At 46.2% G+C, this 9,403-nt stretch overlaps 1 pseudogene; it reads right to left on the reverse strand.

The window, feature by feature from the left end:
• Positions 1–648: 648 nt before the first annotated feature.
• LOC125632418 (histone H4-like) lies at positions 649–947 on the reverse strand (annotated as a pseudogene).
• Positions 948–9,403: the final 8,456 nt, after the last annotated feature.

Consider the following 9,403-nt stretch of genomic DNA (forward strand, 5'->3'; position numbering starts at 1 on the left):
GCAAATTCTGTCCTCCAAAAACACAGGATTCTTTATTATCTCAACCAATAGAGACATAGGTATGCATGCACCTGTAACAGGGAGCAGAAGCTCCGGAGTGTGTGTGAAAACAGAGCTCCAACACAAACTATCTACCCCCATACCACAGCAACCACAGCCTGTAAGGCCAGGGAGAGACTAACAATTATCACCCCCAGGAAACGCAGTGGGGAGTTGTCCAAAAAGTTCAACCACAGTGCACTCCCTTCAGTGTATGCCTTACAGTAGGGTCTCACAACGTCTAAATATTTGTCAGTTCCCCAGTACTAGGACCTTGAATCCCTTTCCTTGGTCACTTTGAGATATTCACATAGCTCCATCTTTTAAATGCAGCTTTGACTTATTATTTTTAAATATCTGAGCTATTAATTTTTCAGACTCTAGTAGTATGCTTGAGGATACAAGGCATGAAAGAAACTATACAAGTGTAGTTTGATATGATGTTTGACTTCACTAGGCATATGCTGGATGTAAAAGGGGACACAAAATATTAGTCATGTGCCATGGTGAGATGGGATGTTCACCTCACACTTGCCCTGAAAGAGTTAATGTAGGCTAAGTAGGGGGCCAATTAACCAGACAGGCCACAGCTGAAATATTGGCATGGGCTTAGCCTCCAGATCCACACAGAGTACGACCTTGCACTTTAGAGCATAGACAACATCCATGGCAGTTACAGTCTTCCGCTTGGCATGTTCTGTGTAAGTGACAGCATCTTGGATCACATTCTCCAAAAACACCCCCCCACACACAGTTGCCTCGTAAATCAGGCTGAAGATACGCTTCACACCCCCATGGCAAGCCAAATGACGAATAGCTGGTTTCAGAATGCCCTAGATGTTATCCCTCCGTACCTTCCTATGGCACTTGGCGCCTCCTTTTCTGTGCCCCTTGCCACAAGCAGACATGTCAGCTAGGTGTACAGACAAAGCGGGTGGCTTAAGTAATCCACTGACTGAATGAGGGAGCCCAGCTGAGGGGGAACGAGTTAGACTGGATTTATAAAGGCAGGAAGCTGATAGCAGAGGGGGCTGCAGGGAAGTAGTTTGCAGTCATTCCCGGGAAGAAGGGAGGTGTATTTGGGGGCTATAGAGGCAAGTAGCCTACAATTACTCCCTGGGAGAAGGGGGTTGTGGGGCTGGCAAATGCAGAGAAGTGGGGAGAACCAGAAGGTAAGGGGAAGGGCTCAGGGGAAAAGGCAGTAGGGTATAGGATAGAACAGACCTTGGCTAGTGACTAGAGAGTTCCTGATCTGGAACCTGGAGTAGAGGGTGGGCCCAGGTTCCTCTACCAACCACGGGGGAAGTGTCACTGGTTGGGCAGTGAATAGGAAGCCTGCCTGAGGCTGCCTTGAGTAGTATTGTACTATGGACCAGACTGATACTCTTAACCATGTTGAATAGTACCTTCAGCAGTCTCACTGAAGTCAATGTATGTAAGGGAATTGCAGTCTGGCCCTGTCCAAGTAGTGAGCCTGTTCTTTAGAAAGGACTTTGATTTCCAGAATGGGGGAAACACAGATAGTGACCTGGCTGGAGGAGGGACAAGTCATGAAGAAGGAGCACTCATGGTCACAGAGACTGAGAGAGAGAGAGCGGCCGTCAGGCGTGAGGTAAGCAGCAAAAGGGAGCCCAGATCTGGAAGGAGCTAATCCTCAGCGTGGCCAGGAGGAGGTGCCCCTAGCGGTGAGTGGACCCCGTGACACAGAGGAACATGTCTTGTGAGGCTCCCTCCCTTTTTCTTGGGTGCTGCATTCAGCAACTTACTAATGGGAAAATGGAGCAACACAGAATTCATGGCTGATTGGGACTACTCATCTAATACTAAAAATCAAATACCATATCTCCGTTGAGTCCATCATTTAGATCAGTCTTTCGCTGTGTGAATCAAAATGTTGCTTTACAATCAGTTGAACACTATTCTGAATTTGGAAATTCTAATTGTTCACTCTCAAACATGTAACTTTGATGAGAGTGAAGATAATGTTGCTCTGTGGCATTTTTTTCATTCCTTCTCCAGATCTTTCTGTTTAACATGCATTCTGTCATTCATATTTATTTAATCTGAGTGATGTCTGCAGCAATGCTTGTAACGAACAATAGTCTAATCATGACAGTGAGAGGCTAGATCCAAGTATATTAAAGGTGGCCTTCTGAAGATAACACTTAACTAGCCATGAAAATATTTTCACTAATGGCAATGAAAAGATGGCATAGAGGTAAGGGAAGGGGACACTTAGCACATAACTAAATTTCAAATATCGTTTTTTAAATGATTCTTTAATGATCCCAAAGTTCTCTGGCAGCTCCAGTATGGTTGTAGATGCTCCAGAAAGTGCCTGTGATAGGGTCCTCAGTGGCCAGGCAGCCTAGTAACTAGATCATTGGTTGGGGGGCTGTAGAGGGACCTGACCCCTCCTGCTCCCTCCGGTCCTGGCCCAGGGTCCTGGCTGCTCAACCCCTAAACAGGTGAGATGGATCTTTCTCCCAGCTGGGGGATGGGGGAGTTCAGGGACTGTTTTCCTGGCCTCCTCCCTATGCAAGTCCTTTTAGTTTGGGTTGTGGCCCCGCTAGTCCAGTTGCCCCACAGTTTTGGCTTCTCTGTAGGTTCCCCTTGGCCGGGGAAGATTTACTTGCTTCCAGTGGCTGCACTGGCAGGCAGGTTGCTGGTCTGTGCCTTCAGGCAGGCATACAGAGAGAGCTCCTGCCTCTTCACCAGTCACCCCCTTACTGAGCCAGGCTCCCTTCTTTTCTCCCCCCTCCAAGCCTGGCACTGGCTTCAGGTATAATGGGGCGGGGCTAGCTGAACCCACAGGTGTTCTTTAACCCCTGCTGTGCCCAGCTTCAGTCTCTCTGCTCCTTCACAATTCCATTTAAAATTTGGCAGCCAAAACTGCAGCTATAGGAGGTCCCATGCTCTGAAAGTCTACCTGGCCAAGATGAGGATGAAATTCTAGTGTATATCAGTGCCACATAGTACAGAGTAATGTTTGAGCTGTTCCGTGCTCACTGAGAGCTCTGTGGCAATTATATCTTGTCTTCTGGGAAATCAGGATATTTCCATGGCCAAAACTGCAACACATCACAGATTCCCCTCTCCTACAATTCAACTGAGAATCTTTATCCACTGTGCCTTTTACTTCCAGCATAACACACTGCCAGTTATATAATGGAGTTTGAGTGGGAAACTGTCCATATCAAAGGGAGTTCTTAGCCATTGCCTTCAACTGGACAATAAAGCCAACATTTAAAAAAAACTTGGTCTCTAATTAGGTGTCCTGCTTGAGATTCTTGGATCTGATTTTGCTGTGCATGTTGGAGGTCTTTGGCATTTTTGGAAATTAGGTTCTAGGTCTCTCAAGCTTAGCACCCAAAAAATGTTGTGGTGTGAGAATGTTTTCCTCTAATGAGTAGTTGCAACATAAAAGCAATTTGTATGTTACCATACTTTCCAAATGCCTCAGTCGGATCTAGGCTCAGTTGGGCCAGGACTTCTTCAAACACATGCACAGATGTGGAGCCTGCCCTAAAGAGTTTACAAATAGGCCTTGTAACTTTAAAAGGGGGGTGGGTGGGAAGGAGATCTTCAATCTGTTCATTTTTATCACATATTTACAATTCTTAAATAACTTGTCTCATATAAAATGTCAACTATCTCCCTCAGCCTAGCCATTCACTAGGTGAGTTCTGTTAATCTTGAGGAGAGATTTGAAGGAGGAGAAGGTAGTTGCTTTGCTTCGATGCATTAAAGGTATTTTTGTATCTGGCGACTAACTGTGCACTTCATTTCTATCCATGGACAGAGGTTTATGTTTTTTAAGCTAGAGACCTAAAAGTTCCAGCTCATCTGATGTATTATATTATAACCCCTCTATAGCTAGGCTTGCAGCTATGGTTCCCATCATAAAGCTGATTTTGACTCTCCTTGTTTACAAGAAAGGGAAAGAAAGGAAAAATCTCCTGCTAGACAGATTGTAGTCACATGACTACTGGAAGGTGCTCAGAAACTGTGGTGATAAGGGCAGTATAAGAACCTATGTAGTATGGAATTTTTACATTTGCAGGATTAAGACAACAGGAATATTTTTCTTAACATTTTGATTAAATGGAATTTTCTGGGGCAGAGACCATGTCTTTGTACAACACTTAGCCCAACAAGTCCTCAAGGCTGATTGCAGTAATTCCCAGAGCCCTCAAAGGAAATAATAAATAAATAAATTCTCATCAATCAACTCAAAATATAAACAACCCTTTTGAAGGGCAAACAAAAGTTCATAGAATCTTAGAATTGTAGGACTGGAAGGGACCTTGAGAGGTCATCTAGTCCAGTCTCCTGCACTCATGGCATGGCTAAGTATTATCTAGACCATTGCTGACAGGTGTTTGTCTAACCTGCTCTTAAAAATCTCCAATGATGGAGATTCCACAACCTCTCTAGGCAATTTATTCTAGTGTTTAATCACTCTGACAGTTAGGAAGTTTTTCCTAATGTCCAACCTAAACCACCCTTGCTGCAATTTAAGCTCATTGCTTCTTGTCGTATCCTCAGAGATGAAGAACGATTTTTCTCCCTCCTCCTTGTAACAACCTTTTATGTTTTTACAAGGACTAAACAGACCCAATTTTTTCAATCTTTCCTCAAAGGTCATGTTTTCTAAACCTTTATTAATTTTTGTTGTTCTTCTCTGGCCTTTCTCCAGTTTGTCCACATCTTTCCTGAATGTGGCACCCAAAACTGGACATAATACTCCAGTTGAGATGTAATCGGCGCAGAGCAGAGCGGAAGAATTACTTCTCGTGTCTTGCTTACAACACTCCTGCTAATACATCCCAGAATGAGGTTTGCTTTTTTTTGCAACAGTGTTACACTGACTCATATTTAGCTTGTGATCCACTATGACCTCCCAAATCCTTTTCTGCAGTACTCCTTCCTAGGCAGTCATTTCCCATTTTGTATGTGTGCAACTGATTGTTCCTTCTTAAGTGGAGTACTTTGCATTTGTCCTTATTGAATTTCATCCTATTTAATTCAGAGCATTTGTCCAGTTTGTCCAGATCAGTCTGAAGTTGTGTAATTATCGTCTATTAATCAGCTCCAAATGAAAGTCCCCATACAGCATTTTAACTCTTTTAAACTTAAATCAATGCTATTTTTTCCTGCTAAGCTACACATGTAACATGACTCTTAAGAAACAGTGGCTGACTATTCTAATAAGACATTACTACTGTCACATGACAGGTAAAGCGATTGATACTTCCTATTTAACAGTATCCCTTAAAAGATTATCGATACCAGAATCAGGTTAGCAGAAAACTATATGTGTCAGAGTTAAGACTATTGCACTGTGAGGAAATGTGACCTGTAGCATGGTCTCCCCAGCCCAGCCTCTGACTCAGTTTTCCCACTCTCCTATAAGCTGGTGGGCCAACTCACTAGCATTAATTGAAGCCCCACCACCATCAATGGTGGAGCTTCCCAGGGATGCATTTATTGTTCAAACACACAGTTCAATATCAATCAAGACCGACAAACCACGCTTCCTAAGGGTGGCTTTTATTGCTGCTGCTGTGGCCTACGCAGCAGATATCCCCAACAAGATCTTTCACCTAACTGGCATTGTAAGCCCCTTTCATTTTGCTGACCCAGTCTCCTGCAATAACTTCCTTACTCCCTTGTAGCTCTCTCCCTTAAGTAAGCTGCTTGTTCCTCTTTTATCTCACCAGCTGGGAGGCGGCTGATAAGTCACAGGTTGAGACTGAGCCTAGCTTCCTTAAAGGGCCATCTGACACTGTGACATAAAACTTTTCAGACTTGGTAAAAACAATGCCTGCCTTTCTGGAAGATATGCTTTAGTCAGTCACAAGTTATTGGGCTCAACACAGGGAAAACTGGGTGAAATTACAGGCCAGGTCAGAGATGATCTAATGGTCCTTTCCGGCCTAAAAAGTCTAGAAATGTAACTATTACTTGGCAGTGTAAGGTTTGATGTTCTTAAATCATTCTCTTCCTTGCTATTAAGCACTTGAGTTTTAAATATGACCTGCCTAGGAGGTAATAACATTATTCTGACACTGTAACTGTGAGCATTTTTAAATGAAGTACTTTACTTTGTATTGAGGGCTGCCTGCACTGATGCACAAACTGAAACTCTCACAGAAGTTGCTAAATATTTGTTAGTTTGAGGTTTCAGTGTTGTTTGTAATGTATATTTCTGTCTATGCTGCCTTTGTTTATGACACAAAACTTTCAGAAATTGTGCTCTGGTGGCTGAGCTGAGTGCCATGGGGCAGAGGTTCTCAAACTGGGGGTCGGGACCCCTCAGGGGGTCATGAGATTATTACATGGGGGGGTTGTGAGCTGTCAGCCCCACCCCAGACCCCACTTTGCACCCACCATTTATAATGGTGTTAAATATATTTAAAAGTGTTTTTAATTTATAAGGTGGGGGGTCACACTCAGAGGCTTGCTATGTGAAAGGGATCACTAGTACAAAAGTTTGAGAATCACTGGAGTAGGGGAAGGCTTCTGAGGAACTGCTTGTTCCTTCACTCATAGCTAAGGCTACCATTTAATCACGGGTATTTTTAGTAGAAGTAATGGACGGGTCACAGGCAAGAAACAAAAAATCACGGCCCTGACCTGTCCATGACTTATACCATAAATACCCCTGATTGAATCTTGGGGAGCCCAGGGACCGTGGCACCAGCTGCCAGGGGGGAAGCCCTGGGGAACCCGCTGCTCCAGCTGCTGCTGGGGGATGGGGAAGTCCCGGGGGGCCAGCGGTTGCTCTGGACGCCACCGGGGAGACAGGGAAGCCCCAGCGGGCCAGCAGCTGTTCTGGACACTGCCGGGGAGAGGGAGAAGCCCTGGGGGGCCCAACAGCTGCTCCGGACAGTGCTGGGGGGTGGGGGAAGCCCCTGGGGGCCAGCAGCTGCTCCGGATGCTGCTGGGGGGGGGGGGTGGGGAAGTCCCAGGGGGCCAGCAGCTGCTCTGGACACTGCCAGGGGGAGGGGAAAGCCCTGGGGGGGGTCAGCGGCCACTCCGGACACTGCCGGGAGGAAGTCCCGGGGGGCCAGTGGCTGCTCTGGCTGCCCCAGGACCACTGCTGCGAGCCACCGAGCTGTGGCTGCTCCCACTGCCCCTGCGACCTCTGCTCAGGCGATCCCCAGGGCCAGCTGCCCAGAGCCACTGGAGCAGTGGCCAGCCCCGGTTTGCTCCAGCAGCGGCTGGTGTAGTTGGCCCTGGGGCAAACTGCTTGGTCAGCCTTGGGGTCAGCCACACTGGCTGCTGCAGAAGTCACAGAGGTCGCAGGAAGTCACATAATCTGTGACTTCCATGGACCTCCATGACAAGACACAGAGCCTTACTCATAGCCTCAGCTCTCAGTTGCACCTTGCCAAGGCGGTGTGTGGTACAGATTGGATGTCACACTGCTGCTGCTTCTTTTCTCTGCTCCACATCTTTCCAGACTGGCAAGGTCTTTGGAGGGCCCACACTCCACGTTGGGAAATTCTGTTTCTGGGCTTAGATGCCTTAAGAATGTAAATGAGAGTTTCTGCCTGGCTCCAGTCTGCCCAAGGCAGCATCCTTGTTTGCTTGCTTTGAGCAGAAAATGATTGGAGCCTGTTTGTTCTTCAGCAGGCTTTTCAGCATGTAATATGTGGGGTTGAACATGATGGCTATGCCTTCTGATCAATAGCTCTAAGAGAGGCCCAGTCTTGCTTTTCTAGTCTGAGAAGATTAAAAACAGCTGCAGAATAATGCCTAACATGGCTGACCAGCTTCAGGCTGACCATGCCTCTCTTTAAGGCTTGTTTTAATAAAGCATCATTAATAATACCAAAGCCTAGGATGTGAATAAAGAAGCCCATCTGGACACTGTCCAGTCATTAAAGCCTTTTGCTGATTTCATAGTATCTGTGTAAGTTTCTGAGATGATGCTCTCTCTGGCAGTCTGACATTTATTTAGCAAGCTAGAAAGGTATCCTGTATGATGGTTCCTGTATGTGTGCTCTCAGAAGTCTCAAAATTAAGAACCACCAATTATCTTTTGAAATCTTTAATGAATAAGTGGGCTGAGAGACCAAGAAAAGGCTACACTTGATCATCCCACAGTCACATGTCTAAAAGCAGCCAATCCAATAGAGGCTGCAAGGAGCAGCCAATTGGGGTCAGCAGGTTCATATGAAAAAGCTGCAGGGCCAGCGGTAGTCAGTTGCTGTAGGAAGCCCAAGGGAGAGGACTGGGTTGCTTGAGGACTGTAGGAAGATAACACCTCAGACAGGGCAGCTGCTAGCAGGGACCAGGGGAGATAGAGAGAGAGCTCTTGGCTGGCTGCTGGGACTTGCAGGCCTGAGGCCCTGAGAAGATGGTGAAGAAGGTGCTGAGGCTGCAGGGAAGTGGTCATGGGAATGGAAATGGCACTGGTGAGAAGTTAAGGAGAGGTAGCAGGAGGCTGCTAGCTACAGGGTCCCTGGACCAGAACCTGGAGTAATGGGTGGGCCTGGGTCCCCCCGACTTGCCACTGGAGAACTGGCTAGGCTCTAGAACTGAGATGCCATCACCACCGCCTCCAGAAGGGAGAAAACATGAACAGTGATATAGCTGTAGGGCTAAGTCATGAAGAGGATGCTGCAGTATTGGGACTGAGGTGGGTCTGCAGGCGGTGATGACAGCCAGTGCGCCCTTTCCTGGTGGTGCTTTGCCTGTTATCAAAACTAATCCCTGTGACGGCCAGCAGGAGGTGCCACAGTGGTGTGTAAACCCTGTGACATCTACATATGACAGTATCATTTGCAAGTGAGTTTACTCATATCTGGATTACAGTATTAGAAAAATTGTGGGATGGGATGGGGTATTGTACTGAAGTTCTAAAAGTCTCAGTAGTTACTTAAAGACCAAATCTCCCACTCTAGGTACTGGCTGATCATCATTTCTACCAGGGGAATATGGATCTTGGACTCTGGATAATCAGGCTTCCCTTGGCTCCTACAGGCTACAGACTCTTCCATGGTTTTCTGCATGACTAAGAGCCAAGTTTGGATGTGACAGACAAGGAGCTATGTTGCATAATAGCAACTAAGTAAAGGGAGTCTAAGGTCCTGATTCTGTGTATGGCTGGGCACCGGAGTCACTCATCACTGAAGTAACAAGCTCTGACCAGGCACAACCCTGTGTGACTTCTGTTGTTGTAGGATCGGAACTTACGTTGGTGTAACATGCTGAGGAAATGGAAGATGTAAATTTAAGCGAATCTGACCTATTTTTAGGTTTTATTTCTCCTGATAAAGGGGGCAGAAAAGAGGGATTTGAGTGTAAATTATATCAATTCAAACTCTGACTCAGTCAGATTTAGTAGCTAATT

This window comes from Caretta caretta, chromosome 2, assembly GCF_965140235.1.
Source record: "Caretta caretta isolate rCarCar2 chromosome 2, rCarCar1.hap1, whole genome shotgun sequence".
Lineage (NCBI taxonomy): Eukaryota > Metazoa > Chordata > Testudines > Cheloniidae > Caretta > Caretta caretta.